The sequence below is a fragment of the Carcharodon carcharias genome, chromosome 12, assembly GCF_017639515.1.
Source record: "Carcharodon carcharias isolate sCarCar2 chromosome 12, sCarCar2.pri, whole genome shotgun sequence".
Taxonomy (NCBI): Eukaryota; Metazoa; Chordata; class Chondrichthyes; order Lamniformes; family Lamnidae; genus Carcharodon; species Carcharodon carcharias.
Genome location: NC_054478.1, coordinates 25,569,854 through 25,586,678, shown reverse-complemented (window position 1 = coordinate 25,586,678; position 16,825 = coordinate 25,569,854). Strand labels below are relative to the sequence as shown.

The following is a 16,825-nucleotide window of genomic DNA, read 5'->3' as shown; positions in this document are numbered from 1 at the left end:
TGAAAGAAGGCAAACTGGTTTGTATGTCTCCTGTTGACAGGCTCTCCATAAAATTTATTGTTTTTATATGTTTTCTCAGCGTCCCGCCCTGATTAATTGGAAAATACTGTAACCTGTGGTGAACTTCTGGCTGATGTTGAATACTGTGGAAATGAATGATGTTTTTCAGCTCGGAAGGAATTTTGATCTGCTTTGCTATATTGCCAAAATGAGGCAGGTTTAAATAAAATACATCAGATTTCTTTTAAAGAAAATTGTACAAAATGTTGCTGACTTTTAAACTGGTCTCATATGGATTCCTAGCAGTTCACTTAAATTAGTTGAAATATGACTACCAGTTCCTTCAGATAAGCTTTCAGTGTAGGACATTTAAGCATTTGTGTAATCTAGAACTCAATGATTCAAGTCCCTCTGCACAGCCGTGACCAGCCTTCCAAGATTCTCTTCCTTGTCTTCAAGTTTCTCTCTGATCATCTCCTGCTCCATGTAGCTGCACTGATCTCCGATCCCTCCACTCCAGTGTTGAAGGCTGATTTTCTCATCCTGTATATCTCTCCTCTCCGGAATTCTCTGCTCTAAATCCACCTCACATCTCTTGTCTTTTATTAAAACAAGTAAAGACTTTTGACTTTTCTCTCCAGCACCTTTCTCTCTTTTATCTGCACTGTTCTCTACACTATTAATTGTCTGTCATGGTTACCTGCACAGTGCTTGTTATAGTTAGTATTATAAAAGCTTGTTATAGTTAGTATTGTTGTTCATATTTTTTTAAAAGTCTAATTTTGATATCAGCCAATGAGGGCATCATCAGGGATAAGGAATTTTACATGTACATATTTACCCATAATTTTTTTCAGCAGCGATGAAGATATAGATCTGTATGCTAATGTTCCATTTTAACATGCTACAAAATATGCCTCGCCCATTTGTACCTATTATTCCTTGTTGGTAATTCAGTTTGTTGTGTACAGCACATTTAATGAGTTTAATGAGTCATAAAAATACCTGGCATACTTATGGACGATTTAGACCAACCACTGTGTTAAATAGGCTTCCCTCAAGCCTCAGTCAGTAGCCATATTGGCTAGCTTCCCCCATTTACTCTATATTAAAAGAGCTATAAAATTACCAAATTATTTTTCCTGTTCACATCTGGTGAACAGTGATTGTGTAGATGGCAAGTAAAAACTGGATTTGGCTCCACCCAAGCTGAGACCGCGCACCAATGGGCACAAGCCAGCCACTGATACCTCATGCCCAATGGATCAAATTTTATTGCCATGTGTCTATGAAGGTACTGGTGACTGTAATCTAGTGCTTGCTATGGAGGAAGACAGAGAAAATCAAATGATACTTTTTTCCACTCGAGGCAAGGGCGATACTGCTCATTTTAATTAGATAATTAATTTGTCTCTTTTTGGGAAACAGTTCAGTGAACGACCTGAATTCCTTTCTGGCATGGGCAAGATCTTGTTCTCTCTTATTTATTCATTGAAGTATTTTCTTACCGTTCAGAGATAAAAGTTGGGCTTTGCCGACTGGGTGAAGGAAATTGACTGCATATAGGGTTGTTTTCCTTAGAACAGAGGAAGCTGAGGGGTGACCTCACTGATGTGTACAAAGTTGAGGGGCCTAGATAAGGTAGACAGGAAACACTTATTTCCCCTAGCTGAGGGGTCAATTACCAGGGGCCATCGATTTAAGGTTATTAGTAGAAAGATTAGAGGGGACATGAGGAAAAACTTTTTCATGCAGAGGGTGGTGGATGTCTAGACTTCACTGTCTAAATTGGTGGTTGAGGCTGAAACACTCAACTCATTTAAAAGGTGCTTGGATCTGCACCTGAAATGCCGTTACTAGCAAAGCTATGGACTGATGGGCTGAATGGCCCCTTTCTGCATTGTAACATTTCTATGGTTCTATCTTTATCTGCTCCGCATGCTGTGCCAGTTATCATTCGCAAATGGGGGTAAAGCACACCGCCATTGTCAAACATACACGTGTGCAATGGCATTTGTTGCCCTATTTGTGAGCTCACAATCGGAACAACCAAATTTGTGGCAGTGGTGATTTACCTTCCCGATGTCCAATCCACTTGTTGTTCTGAAAATTGCCATGGACAGGTATTCAGCATCAATAGATGAAGTCAGGGTGGTGAATGCTCAGTCAGTAATTACAACGCATTACCAACACCTGCAAGGCCACACAGAAAGCAAAAACCTTTCCATTGTATCTTAGCCAACTAAGTAGGACTCTCTTATGCTCTTATGTACAGGAAAATCACCAAGGAAGTTTGAAAATCCAACAACTTACATTTCTGTTGCACCTTTAACATAATAAACATCCAAAGACACTTCATAGGAATGTTACAGAACAAAATATGACACTCAGCAATGTACATATGAACATAGGAGCATTAGTAGACCCCTTGGCCCCTCGAGCCTGCTCTGCCATTCAATAATATATTGGCTGATATGATTGTAACCACACGCCTATCCCCGATAACCTTTCACTCCCTTATTTATCAAGAATTTATCCAGCTCTGCCTTAAAAATACTCAAAGACTCTGCTTCCACTGCCTTTTGAGGAAGGGGGTTCCAAAAACTCACCACCCTCAGAGAAAATATTTCTCATCTCTGTCTTAAATGGGTGACCCCTTATTTTTAAACAGTGACCCCTAGTTCTAGATTGTCCCACAAGAGGAAACATCCTCTCCACATCCACCCTGTCAAGACATCTCAGGATCTTATATGTTTCAATCAAGTTGCCTCTTACTCTTCTAAATTCCAGTGGATACAAGCCCAGCCTGTCCGACCTTTCCTCATAAGACAACCCACATGTTCCTGGTATTAGTCTAGTAAACCTCTGAACTGCTTCCAATGCATTTACATCTTCCTTAAATAAGGAGATCAATACTGTACACAGTACACAGCATCTTAAAGGACAAAAGCAAGATAGAAGTGGAAAGGGTTAGGGAGAGTATGCCATAGATTTGGGGCTATACAGCTGAAAAGCACAGGCATCAATGGTGGAGCGATTAAAATTGGGGATGCTGCTGCTTCTTGATTTCTCTGCTTGAAGGCAGGTCCGACCCACAACCATGACGTCCACCATGGAGGGCAAGGAGGCAGTCCCCGAATCCACCCACCAGAATGGGGATCGAACCCCATGCTATTGGCGCCAACCTGATGCACAGCAGCCAACTGAGCCAACCACCCACCTCACCCTGCACCCGCTGCCCCCCCCCCCCCCCACCGCCCCAACCCCCCCAAGCCCCCCAGAAAATAAAGGCTGATTTGGAAAGTCATATGGGCAGATGTTGAGAGGATCTGATACTGGGCCCATCCCAACGTTCATTTGAGTTTTTGTTGTAACTGACTTGGATTTTGGTGGCCGTTTGAAAACTCAAGTGGGTAGAAAATAGCACTGAAACTCATTGTGAGAGGAGTTGAGTTCCAAAAATGAGCGTGGATTCAGGGTTGTTGTTTCAATATGGAGGTCTCTGAGGAAGGCATGCTAGCCATTGCTGCAGATTCAGTGCTGGTTAGTGGGGGAGGGGAGAGTTTCAGCAGGCAAAGATTGTGAGAGGTTTGATGGAGTAAGTGAGGAGAAGTTGTTTCTACTGGCAGGAGGGTTGGAGCTCAAAGGATCCAGGTTTAAGGTACTTGGTAAACGGACTGGGATTGGGGGTGTGCGGAATGGGTTTGGGAATGAGATGAGAAATCATTTTTTTACACAGGCAGGTTATTGATTTGGAATTTGGAATGAGCTGCCTGAAAAGGCAGTGGAAGCAGATCCAATAGTAACTTTTAAAAGGGAATTTGACAGTTACTTGAAAAGGAAATATTTACATGGCTATGGAGAAAGAGCAGGGGCTGATCTGGTCTTTCAAAACAGCCAACACAGGCATGATGGGCTGAATGGCCACTTTCACTGTTAAGATTCTGTGAAATGATTCACAGTATTAGGTAAACACAAAGTAACTCTTGGATAGAGCGATAGAGACGTAAATTCCCTCTGGCACATTGGTTAAAACATTTATTAAATTTGTATTTCTACCATCAGAATCCATTTAAAATGTTTAATGACCATGTTGGAACTTGATGAGAACAGAAGGAAAAATGTGACCTGATGGAAGATAGAGTACAGAGGCAGTTAGATCCCTTGATGATTCTTATAAAGTATTGAGTTATTTTGCTATTATCTTTCCAGCAGGAAGGGTACCTAACCCTATGCCTGTCACAGCACTGCAGTGAGAGAGAGAATCTCTCTAGATTTATATTAACAGCACTCATAAACAATCGTTTCATTCATAAAAAAACAATCTTGTTTATGGGTGTAATTTTTAAGGCCATAATCAATGCTGTCAACAAGGTAAAATTTTATGTCCATGTGTTAATATAATGTGTAGGTATATGCTGGGTAAAGAGGCACTCTCCCATTCCAGAGAGATACAGGGCCTCATAGGCGAACTGATCTTAGATTGTGCATTAACCCCCCCATCTGGCTACCTAACTAATCAAATTCTCTTCCAAACATTAGACTTTACTACTGGCTGGAATGAAGAGTACTAGTTTATTTACCCTGAACTGGTGCCTAGTCATTCATCTGTGTCGTGAACTTCAAGCATTTCTTTTTTTGGAGTGAGTGTACTGAAGAATGGTGTACTTTTCACTTTGAGCATTTAAGGTATTTGGCAATGAAATTTGAGGACAATATGTTTTTATGCAGCGAGTTGTTTGAAAATGGAATGCACTGCCCAAAAGATTCTTTTAATAACGTTCTAATGGCAATTGGATAAATACTTGAAGCACAGAACATTTGCATGGCAATGTGAAAAGAAGGGGATGGGACTAATTGGATAGCTCTTTCAAAGAGTTAGCCCCTGCATGATGGGTCGAATGGCCTGCTTTTGTGCTGTAAAGATCTATGATCTGATGTAAGTGTTAGGAACTCCCAGCATGAGCCTGATGCAAAGCCAGGCTTGATTTCTGCTGGCTTGTCAGAGGAGTAAAACTGGATTCCTTTTGAGTGTGTGATTGCCAGCATTAATCTAATATGTGTAAAATTAAATTAACTAGTTCTGAATTAGGATGGAAGTGTCAGCAAGTGTCTTCAATACCCAATAATCTTTGCTTCTACTCAATGCAAGAGCCTGATCCTTGCTTCACCCTGAAACCATCTGGTTGAATGTTAATATTATGGGTGTAACACTTAGTGACATTTCTATAACAGGAAGCTGCAGTTTCCTACTCTCGATTGTAAAGTTGGGAATTAGAAGTATCAAAACATTAAAAAAAAACTTTTATTCCCCTCAGCAGGTCCTTGTTTTGAGTGAATAATGTGTTTACACTAAATGGTCTTTATGACTCATGAACTGGAACACACTTTTATCAACGTACTGCAAACACTTTGTGTGTGTAGGTTTTATTTACTGATTAGCTCCACTGCTAGCTCTGGATGAAAGCTAGAGAGCAAAACTTCTTTTCAAACAGAGCGCTTCCTCTCGTGGTTTCAATTGTGGCTCAGTTGGTAATGCAGTCTCCTCCTTGAGGCTAAAGTTGCTGCGTTCAAGTCCCACTTCATGGATTTCAACACAGAATCTCAAGGTTGACTCATCAGTGCAGTAGTGAGGGAGTGCTGCATTTCAGGAGGTTCAGTCTTACAGGTAAGATGTTAAACTGAGGCCTCCTCGCGTGGATGCGAAAGATCCAACGGCATTAATTGAAGGGGAGGAAGGGAATCTGCCTTGCATCCTGGCCCTCATCCAACATCATTAAAACAGAGTCTGCACATTCTGACATTGCTGTTTGTGGGACTTTGCTGTGTGCGGTGTTCCCTACATTACTCATCACAGTCAGGATCTTTTGGATGGTGGGATTCCCACCCTGCCACCTGAAGAACCAGCGGGGAAACGCATCCCAGCTGATACTGGCTGTCATACAACCCACAGGATTCTGCCCCTCACTCGGCAGGAAGTCCTGCCTCAGAATCAGATTGGCCACAAGCAGTCCCCAGATTCTAAGGCCAGGGCCAGGTAACTGCAGCTGGTCTCACCTTGGGGAGGGGAGCTGAGGCCCAAGGGGATTGGAGGGGGGGGTCTTGATCGATAGGCTGGGGGTGAGGAAGGAGCATCAGTGGGGCGGGGGGAATGCCCAATGTGGAAAGGAGGCTGTTGAAGGAGGTACCTCACCCACTGCCCGCCCAAGGCCTGAGCAAGGTGACTTTCTGGGTTGCCCCCAGCTGTTCCTGAAATCTTCCTGTCAGCCTGAAAATTTAGGACAGTTGGAAAATGGCCCTAAATTGATCATGAATTGCCCAATTAAGGGCCTCGATGAGGGTACAGGTGGGCTGACTTTGGCCTCGACTGTCCCACTGCAAAATTGGAAGGCGGGGTGCAGGGGAAGGAGAAGGGGAGGGTAGGAATCCTTCAATGCGCTCCTTTCCAAACCCCACCCTCCACAGCCGCTCCATGAAGACCTGCAACCTCACTCGGGTCACACGTTCCCCTCCCCAAGGGAGAGCAGTTGGAATTTTACGAGGTCCCCCCGTCCCTACTCCCTGCTTGCAAACCCATTGACGGGGGCCGTAAAATACAGCCACATAAGTACTTCATTGGCTGCAAAGTGCTTTGGGATTCTGAAGTTGTGAAGGTGTCCCATGAATCCAAATTGTTTTCTTTCCTCTACCGTATGATCAGTATTAACTGTCGAAGGGTCATGAGCACTCGAAACATCAACTCTTTTCTTCTCTGCCGATGCTGCCAGACCAGCTGAGTTTTTCCAGGTAATTCTGTTTCTGTTTTGGATTTCCAGCGTCCGTAGTTTTTTTGTTTTTATGTTTGTCGTCTTCTCCATTTGGTGATGTGTTCAAGGTATTTAAAATCATGAGGGGTCTGGGCAGGATAGCTAGTGGAAAACAGCTTCCCATTGATGGAAGGATCGAGACAGAGAGGGCACAGATTTCAAGTTAATAGGCAAAAGAAGCAACGGAAACGTGAGAAACTTTTTCACGCAATGAATGGTTAAGATGTGGAATGATGCTGCCTGTGTATGTGGTGGAGGCAGATTCAACTGAGGCATCCAAGAGGGAATAGGATTATTATCTGAAAAGGCAAGGTGCAGGGCTACTGGGAAAAGGTGGGGAATGGAGCTAATTGCATTGCTTATTTGGAGAGCCAGGAATAGACATGACTGGCCAAATGGCCTCCTCCTGTGCTGTGATTATCCTGTGATTGTGTGACCTTGGGGTTTATGTCTTAAAAGATTGACAAAGAATCTCAAATCTTATTGTTTTGCAGTGTACTATTATAATTCATACCAAAACCACATTTAAGGATAACGGTAGCACTGGTTTCCCTTCAGCAGAGATTCTGTTGATGTTATGTCACTGTTGCTAGTTGGCTATTTCCAGCTTCCCTTTCCAGTACGAAGTGTACAAAAGCCTCATTATAACAGCCAACAGATGGTCCCCTCTCTACAGATCTGCCTTCAGCAACTGTCTGACCTGCTAACCTGCAATAGGGGAAAAAATGGTAACTCTCTTTGTAAGTCGATCCAAGTTGACTCTCCTCTTGGAAAACATACAAAAATATTTTTCAGAAAACTCCACAGGAAACACAGTTTAGAAAAATGGAGCCAGGCATTTCGGGAGTGAAGATTAAAAATGCTGGAAACTCTCAGCTGGTCAGGCAGCAACCGTGAAGAGAGAAACCAAGCTAATTTCCAGGTTTGTGATCTTGTATCAGAACTGGAAAAAGTTAGTGATGCATTAGGCAAGTACAGAGGCTTTTGTTTTCAGACTGAAGTTAGAAACACTCCTACCTTTTAAAGGGTGGTAGGAGTCTGGAACTCTCCTCACCAAATGGTAGTTGATGCTAGATCAATTGTTAATTTTGAATTTGAGATTGATAGATTTTTGTTAGCCAAAGGTACTAAGGCAGGCTTGTCCAACATATGGCCCAAGGGCTGAATGCGGCCTGCAAAGCCCCTCTATGTGGCCCCCGAGCCAGTTTCCAAAATCCCAGTCAAACAGGTAAGCTTCAATGGAAGACCCTGCTTGGAGCTTATCAGCAACAAATGAGGGAGAGAAACGATCTCTGACTGGAGGAGCAGTGAACACCGGCAGTGCTGAGTGTGCTGAAGGCTGCCAGGCTGAGGGAAGCGAAGGTATGGCAGGGCTGGAGCCTGGGAAAAGGAGCAACAACGGGACTGGGGAGGGTGAAGGTTTGGTGGCCTGTGAAGGAGATGGTGCCATGGTGAATGTGTGTGTGTGTGAGAGAGACTGAGCGATTGTGTGTGGTGTGGGGGTGGGGAGTGTGAGCCTGCCTTGTGCCCAGTTTCACGTTTCTCACTCACTCACACACCACCTCACACCAACACAGACACACGCACCCACTCACAGTGGATGAGTGTGAGTGAATGAGCACCTTGAGACTGGGAGTGAGCTAGTCACACACTCTGACTCTCTCGCACTCTGGTCATTTTGATTAATTATTATTTTTTAAGTTTAACAATTTATTGCGATGACATTGCTGTACTTTTGCTCAGAAATGATTTCTTTCCTTAAAATCCCAATTTAAAAAAAGATTCAATTTATTGCGCCAAACCTTTGCTTTCTGAAATTTGCTCACTGAGTGAGAAAATTATACAAATGAGCCGCCCTCCCCTTTCCCCCCCCCCTTCCCCCAGTGAAAAGGTTGGACAAGCCTGTATTAAGGGATATGCAGGAAAGGCATGTACATGAAGTTAGATCATAGATCAGCCACAATCTCATTGAATGGTTGTTATAGAGTTGATCTTCAGACAACTTCTATTAGTGGAAACATTTAACTTTATTTACAAACAGCAATAGCAACTACACGTGTGCATCAAACTCCATAACTAAAGAAGAACTCTCTGGTCGAGATTCCCCACACTGTTAACGCATTGGTTTACACTGATCATGTGATCTTACAACACATGATTATTCTTAAAGCTACAGTCCAACATTTCCCAAAACTATAGTTACGACGATGGTGAACAGGCTCAAGGAGCTGAAAGGCCTCTTTCCTTTTCCTATGAGGCCCAGCCCTCTGGAAAGAAAAGGAAAGATTTCTTTAAACGAACTGGGATGAAATATTTTAAGTGCCAAGTTCCCCACCATTATTTGACTCAAGCAAGCTAGGTTGTCTAAATTCACTTGAACCAATGCGAACCACTACTGCTTTGCATAACACCCTTCTGAATTCCTGACCCCCACTACCATTGGCACCATTTCAACTATAACCTGATGTTTACCCTCTGTGCCTCCTAATCTTACAACAGAAATTGGGCTTTGCCTGTCACTTGGTTCTCACCCTGCCATTGAAATTCTGCCTATCTGAACTTCTGTTTCCCAGCCTGCAAGCAAATCCACAGATTAGTTAAACTGCAAAGTTTATCTAACAGTCCTTTTGCAGCAAGTTACTTTAGTAGGGCAAATAATTTTATATCATGTTCTGTAACACAGGTACATACAGGCAAATTTATACTAGGGTTGTCATCAAGAATGAGTTATGTAATTTTATCATCCTCCCTAACGTAGTTCCTGCATTCTACACATAGCTACATGCCATGTAATGCATGCTCAGTTGAGATAATTTCAAGCTGCATCCAGCTAAATAAACTATGACAGTTTAGCTTGACACTATTACACATTTTTAAAAATGACTATCTCAAAATCCTGTCGATAACCTTATGAGGAAATTTATCCAAATAAGAATATCCTCTTTTCAGTGACTGAAACACATCAAGTTCTTGAAGATGATTTTTGCTTTGTACAATATATGAAAAGCTCCAAGGTTCATTTGCAACTTGTTGCTCTACTTAAACCTGTTTTTTTTTTTAAAAAAGCCACCACTTTGCAAATGTTCTGAATAGACCCGGACATTGGTGTGTATTGAATTCAGTTCATTATCACCATGGGACCTCCCTCAGGTGAATGAGTTGGCCCGGAACATTAAGGTCCCAAAATAAAACAATCTTGGATGGTGTCAAACTGGTACCAGCTGACATTTGAGTTCAAATTGTTCTCTGTACTGATAGCTTGGTACTAATATAATTGCTGCCCTGAGAAACTATTAGCATAGAGGAAATTAAGATGTGGATATAATGCTATCCCTCTGAGGATAGAATTGAGGCAGACTGTCTGGGTAATATATAGGAGCTATTGTGGCCTACTACCCACAAAGAACTGAGATTAGGTCAAAATAAAGACCCTATAAACATTGCCTGAGCCATGTGGCAGAATAGAATTTTATCCCACATTCTTGACGGTGTTTGAAAGTAGGCTTCAGAGATGAATAGAAAGTGCATGAACCTGCTCTGGCATTCAGACTCCAGTATTTCATATTTATGTGTGTGTTTTTACTTTGACTTGTACCTGAAAGTAATGATGATCATAAAATATTTTTGATAGAGTGAACTGTTGTGACTTCTTTTGAATGCATTTTATTCGGCCATGGTAACTTGAAACACAACCCAAACCAACTGTTAGACTTGAAGAATAACACACACCTACCAGAGTTTTGGGTGGAGTGAGATTTTGTACCAGGTGATGCATGAGAAACTGAATCATGTCAGATGCACATGCTTGGAAAACCCACAGAATTTGCATCAAGCATGGAGATAGCCCATGTGTGCTCTAGGCCCTACTAGTGGAAAGAAGGTGAGTTGAGTGTGGGGAAGAATCAGGGGCTCTTTAAACTAGACAAATCGGTTGTTCATGGGTTTTGGAGAGTGGTGGTGGCATGTTGCAGATTATTCAGGTAGTCCATGTTGTTGTGGCAACGGGCATTTTTACATGCATGTTGTACCCTGAAGTTATGGACAATGATGGTAGAGTTTCCTACTTTCCATCACATGGCTGACCAGGAATCTCTCCTGCTCCTAGCGCCTGCCATTGGCGTGCGGTGGAAGAATTTTCAGGTTGATAATGTTTGGTCGCATTATGAATGCACCTTCCTTGGCCATCAAGTCCTGGGATGGAACTCAACCTGGAGTCCCTAGCTCAGAGACAGGGATGCTACCTACCGCGCCACAAGATGAGAGTAGAATAGTGCAATTAGTTTGAAATGCTTCAGCAAAGAACCAACATAAACATGATAGCCTCCATCTGATATACATTTCTGGGGCCCAGAATTCCGGTCCAAGCCAAGAGAGATTCATTAGGGGCTGAAAAGTGGGAACTTAGGTTCTATCTCAAGTTTTTATTTTATGGGTTGCACTATTCCAGTGCTGGGGGCTGGTGAGGTGGTGAAGAGCGTGTAGGGTGGTGGAGCAGTGTAGGGCAGGGGTTGGGGGGTGGGTAGGGGGGGGGGGTGGGGTCGGGGTGGGTGGGTGCATGAGGCTTTTTTTTCTCTTTACTCTTTCATGAGGTGAGTGCATTATTGGCAGTGCCTGCATTTGTTGCCCATCCCAAAATGCACTTGAACTGAATGTTTGCTGGGCCATTTCAGAGGGCAATTAAGAGTCAACCACATTGAAGTGAATCTGGAGTCGGATGTTGTTTGGCCACACCAGAGAAGCATGGCAGATTACCTTCCCTAAAGGGCAACAATTGATAGTTTCCAGGTTTATTAATTGAATTTAAATTCAATTTATCAATTAAATCCCACCAGCTGTCCCCAGAGCATTAGCCTGGGCCTCTGGATTGCTCGTCCAGTGACATTACCACATTGCCACCATCTTCCCACTAGCTGAACATAAAAGTGTTCTTAAGTTCAGAGCCATGGGTCTCTTCAGAAATAGCACTCTGTCTATCTCCTACTGTATTTTCTCAGTAAGGAGAGGGGAAACTATAAAACTAGCCCATACCTAACTAGTCATGGCACTGGATTGTATTAACATAATTTGTCAATGTTTCAACGGCAAACATAAATCCCACAATGCAATTCATTGAAGATCATTGAAAAAAAGTTGGATAATAAGAAAATGCACAACCTGTGAGAGAGCGAACTCCTTGCAACAATGAGAAAACTGTTGTTATTTTCACTTCAGGTCTGTTGATGTGTCAGTGAGGAAGAGGTATTTACTGGGGGTATTACCTGAGCTATATAATTCTGTGTTGTGATTCCCATCCATATTTTACACTGGATGTAAAATATCCATTCAGTATATGAATGTCTTTTTTTAAAATTCATTCATGGGATGTGGGCTTCGCTGGCTGGGCCATCATTTATTGCCCACCCCTAGTTGCCCTTGAGAGGGTGGTGGTGAGCTGCCTTCTTGAACCGTTACAATCAATGTGATGTGGGTACACCCACAGTGCTGTTAGGGAAGGGAGTTCCAGCGACAATGAAAGAACGGCAATATATTTCCAAGTCAGGATGGTGAGTGGCTTGGAGGAGAACTTGGAGTTGATGGTGTTCCCATCTATATGCTGCCCTTGTTCTTTTGGATAGTCGTGGGTTTGGAAGGTGAGTCTCCAAGGACAGGAATAAGTTGAAATGAAAAATACACAGATATGGAGTTGATTGAACTCTGCGCAATGGCATAATTGAGTTTAGAAGTACAAATTGTCTCCCATTTAAGTGTTTTAAAAATTGTGGGTTGAATTTATTTCAGACGGTAGGGTTTTCACCCACTGGTTAGAGAGCCAGTGAAAGCCTCGCTTGGCCTCCTTTGGGGAAGGCTTGTCATATTAAATGCCAGTTAGGCACTTATGGGACCACCAGCAGTCCTTCCCCAGGATCAAGGACCCAGAGGGTGAAAATCCTTTCACCACACATCCCCTGGGAGCTGCAGGCCAATCAGTGCAGTCAGTGTTATTGGTGGAGGGGCTGCCAGCAATGTATTCACTGGAAGGACAGGATCACTGAGGGACCCAGACCAGAGGTGAGTGAGCTGGATAAGGGTCAGGGTGCTGGAGGCAAAGACAGGGAATGGCTTTCAGCAGTCATTCCATTTCTCAAGGCTGGGTCCCTCGATCAAGCACTCATGAATGCCCAACACAATGAGGCTTGATTTTCAGACTCCCCAAGTAGCGACCACCCTCCCTGCCGCTGGTTGAATACCAGAAGCAATGGGATGAGGTCCTTAAATGGGCATTAATTGCCCACTTAAGGGACTCAATTGGTGGCAGGGCAGGAAGGCCATCCACAAGCCTTTCTGCCCCAGACTTAATTGGGCCAGAGGTGGGAAGGTGGCGGGGTCCCTACCCAACACCTTCCCACCCGGGTAAATGCCCCTTCACCTCCAAACTTGCCGCAGAGGAGGGCATTATGTTTTTCCACATGTTTCTGCTTCCTGTATCCCTTCCACAGTATTCGCCTCCCCCACCCCTCTCCCCCGCTTCAGGGGTATAAATATGGAGCGAGAAGAACTCCTGCCAGTCATTACCTCCAATGTGAAAGTGAATCTGTAAGGAGGGTCCTTTACTGAGAATATATTGAGACATAAACTCCCTTCATTCTAAGCCGTACAATTCTCACCATTCTGTCAGGCACTTAGAAACCTCAATAAACTGGCAGAAAAGTTTTTTTTTAAACTATCTGAAAGCAAGATCCACTTGTTAGCATGATAGCAAGAGTTGATTTACTGAGAATGAAAAGTTTGCCTATTACTTAGGGAAATGGTGAACTTGTCAAGGTTCAGGTTACCTTGTCTTGCTATTTAAAAATCAAATTCAACTTAACAAATATGCAAAAGCTCATATGCAAAATAATCTTGGATAAAGTATGTTCTGGGGGTCCATCTGACCTGGTCCTTTCCATTCTAGCAGTTTCTTAAGTGAGTCCAGTATTTTAACTGCAACTCCTTCTGCTCCGTTGTTCAATATATATTTTTCTTCAGAAAGAACGGCATCTGAATGTATAGTGACTGCCCGACATGCAAAAGCTAAGGATTCATGGAGAGGGACTGAAATCTGACAAATATCGAAAGCAAAATCTCCTACGGCATTGTCTATTCGAAGTGCCCTGTCAACATTTTCCTAGCATATAACATTAATTAGGAGGTGAATACAGTTTACAGAAGAAACTATTATGAAGTTGATGGATGGGGAGTCACACCTCTGTTTCTACATGCGAGATCTTTCTTCACCTTTATTGTGCTGCCAGTTGGAGGCACTAAATCGAAACCTTTTCCATAGGGAGATAAGTTGCAAGTTCCTGAGATTGATGTCAACTCTCATCAGAATGTCTGTGTGCATATGCTTTGTTTGGCCCCATAGCTAAGGTCTTCATTCAAGCTTTACACCTTACAGATATGGTACCGGTGATATCTTGTGTACAGCAAGTTGGATAAAAACACAAAATAACACTGACCATCAAACATTGCAATGTCCACCACTTGCTCTGAGATTCTAAAAGCTCCTCACTGATGTGCAATGAAACTCAGACAAGGGGTGGAATTCAATGCCTGCTCCTGTGGTAAGTTTGGTGGCAGGGGCATTTAATCAGGCAGAAATATGGCAGGTCGGTACCCCGCCACCTTACCACCTCCACCCCGATTTAAATCCATGGTGGGAAGGCCTATGGACGGCCTTCCCGTCCTGGCACAAATTGGGGCCCTTGAGCCGGCCGCACGACAAGCAAATCCATGCGGGGTTGCTTGCGGGCTCCTGGGGGTGAGGGCGGGAGGGCAGTGGCTGCTGAAAGCCCACCCTCCCTTCCTGCCAATCCCAGCAACCCTCCCCCCCACCACACATGTCGCCCATCCCATCATCACTCACCTGTGGCCTGGGATCCACTATCAGTCAGTATATCTGCCGGCCTCTGAATGGCCCAGAGCTCTTGGTGGGCAGGACAACCACCCTTGGGGTGCTTGATCCAGGGGAAGGACTGCAGCTGCCCAGTTAAGTGCCTGAGTGGCATTTAAGGTGTCGCGAGGTTCTCACTAGCTCTCCAAATGGTGAGTAAGACCCACAACCTCTCCATTGAATACTTCCCAAGGACTGTAGATTCCTAAGACACTGAAATATGCATCTTATCCACTTTCTTTTAAATCGCATGTTCAAAAATGAAGCCCTACCATCAAAAAGGTATTACATTTATGGGGATTTAGAAGAGTTAATTTTGAAACTCTTTTGTGTATTTCATCAGAAAATTTACATTGCATGAGTATGGTCCAAGGTCTTACAATTGCTTAGAGAAATGTAGATGGTGTACCTTAGACCTGTAAACTGAGTCAGGAGATTTTGGGTATGAGCCAGGACACTGATTCATAGTCTAGGTTGACATTCCAGTGAAGTCATGAGTGCTGCATTGTCAAGGTGCTAACTGATCAATGAGATACTTAATCTAAATCTTATTTTACAGTTGAGATCGTTGCAAGTGGATGTTAAAGATCCCTTGGCATTATTGTAGGGAAAGGAGGGGCTTGTTCTAGCATTCCTTCATCCACCATTTAAACTAGCTAAGCTGGTTAGAATACTGGGACATGAGTTGGTCATTAGCCCCATCACCCTTGCTATTCAATGAGATAATGGCTGATCTGTGGCCTAACGCCACAATCTCATCTTTGCCCTATATCCCTTAATGTCTTTGGTTAACAGAAATCTCTCAATCTCTGATTTTAAATTAACAATTCACCTAGCCATTTGTGGAAAAGAGTTCCAAACTTCTATCACCTTTTCTGTGTAGAAATGTTTCCTCATTTTCCTCCTGCAAAATCCGCTTTTAATTTTTAAACTCTGCCCCCAGTCCTAAATTCCCCCAAACAGTAGAAATAATTCCTCTCCATCCGCCTTCCCTGTTCCCTTTAATATCTTCAATACTTCAAATTCCAGGGAATACAAACCTAGTTTATGTAATCTCTCCTTATAATTTAACCTATGGAGTCCTGGTGGTATTCTAGTAACGATCTACGCTCAAAAACAGAAAATGCTGGAAATATTCAGCAGGTCAGACAGCATCTGTATAGAGGAACAGAGAATTTACGTTTCAGGTTGATGGCCCATCAGCAGGACCAGTGATGATTTGACGAGTGTATTGTTCCTGTTGGTGGAGCCTGCTGTCCCTGATCTTGTGTGTTCACTGATTGTGAAGCCGACTGAAAAATGTGATGAGGTGCTTGTGTTTCCATGCAAGTGGGTTGTTTAACTTGTTCTGTCAGCAGAGAACCAACTGACATCAACAAGACTAATGACCCTGAGGCAAGCTAAAGGATTACAAGAATAGTGAATTGTGAATATGCGGCTCAGTCTCTTAGCAAAAACCAGGGCATTTTCTGAAAAAAAAACAGATTTAATTTCTAGTCAGGACTGGGAGTTGAAAATTAGGGGGATAATCATAAGCTTAACTGATGAAATATCCCATGGAAGATGATAGCTATGACCATGAGGCTGTCACTGGTGGCAAGAAATCTGCCAGGGTTGAATAATGGGAGTCATAAAGCTGGTTAAGTATTCGCAGAATCTCTCTGAGTTACACACAGGGATTTTTAACTCTATCACAGCACGTTTACAGTGCAGAAGGCCATTCAGCCCATTGAGTCTGCACTGGCTCTCTGAAAGAGCATTCCACCTACTCCCCTGCCTTATCCCTGTAACCTTGTACATTCTCTCTTTTCAGCTAGCAATCCAATTCCCTTTTGAATACCTCACTCAAACCTGCCTCCACCACCTTTTCAGGAAGTTAGTTCCAAGGGGAAAAAAGGTGGGAGGAAGTAAATACAGTAACTATCATGAGAAAAAGTATCAAGGAAACTTTTGGGGCTAAAGTCCGATAAGTCCCCTGGACCTGATGGGTTGCATACTAGGAAATTAAAAGAAGTAACTACACAAATAGGGGATGCACTGGTGGTAATCTTCCAAGAATCCTTCGATTCTGGAAAAGTCCCAGAGGATTGGAAAACTGCCAATGTAA

At 43.2% G+C, this 16,825-nt stretch overlaps 1 protein-coding gene across 3 annotated transcripts in view; it reads left to right on the top strand.

Annotated features, from left to right (window-relative positions):
• The window catches only part of gypc (glycophorin C (Gerbich blood group)), an 84,977-nt gene that overhangs the window by 30,642 nt on the left and 37,510 nt on the right, over positions 1 to 16,825 (top strand). Inside the window, exon 1 of one of the 3 annotated variants that reach the window (XM_041200559.1) lies at positions 5,457 to 5,668. The exons of the other annotated variants lie outside the window; for them this stretch is intronic. The gene's annotated coding sequence lies outside the window, so the exon portion shown is untranslated. Of the gene's footprint in view, positions 1 to 5,456; positions 5,669 to 16,825 lie in introns of those variants that run through there. 3 annotated transcript variants of the gene reach the window in all.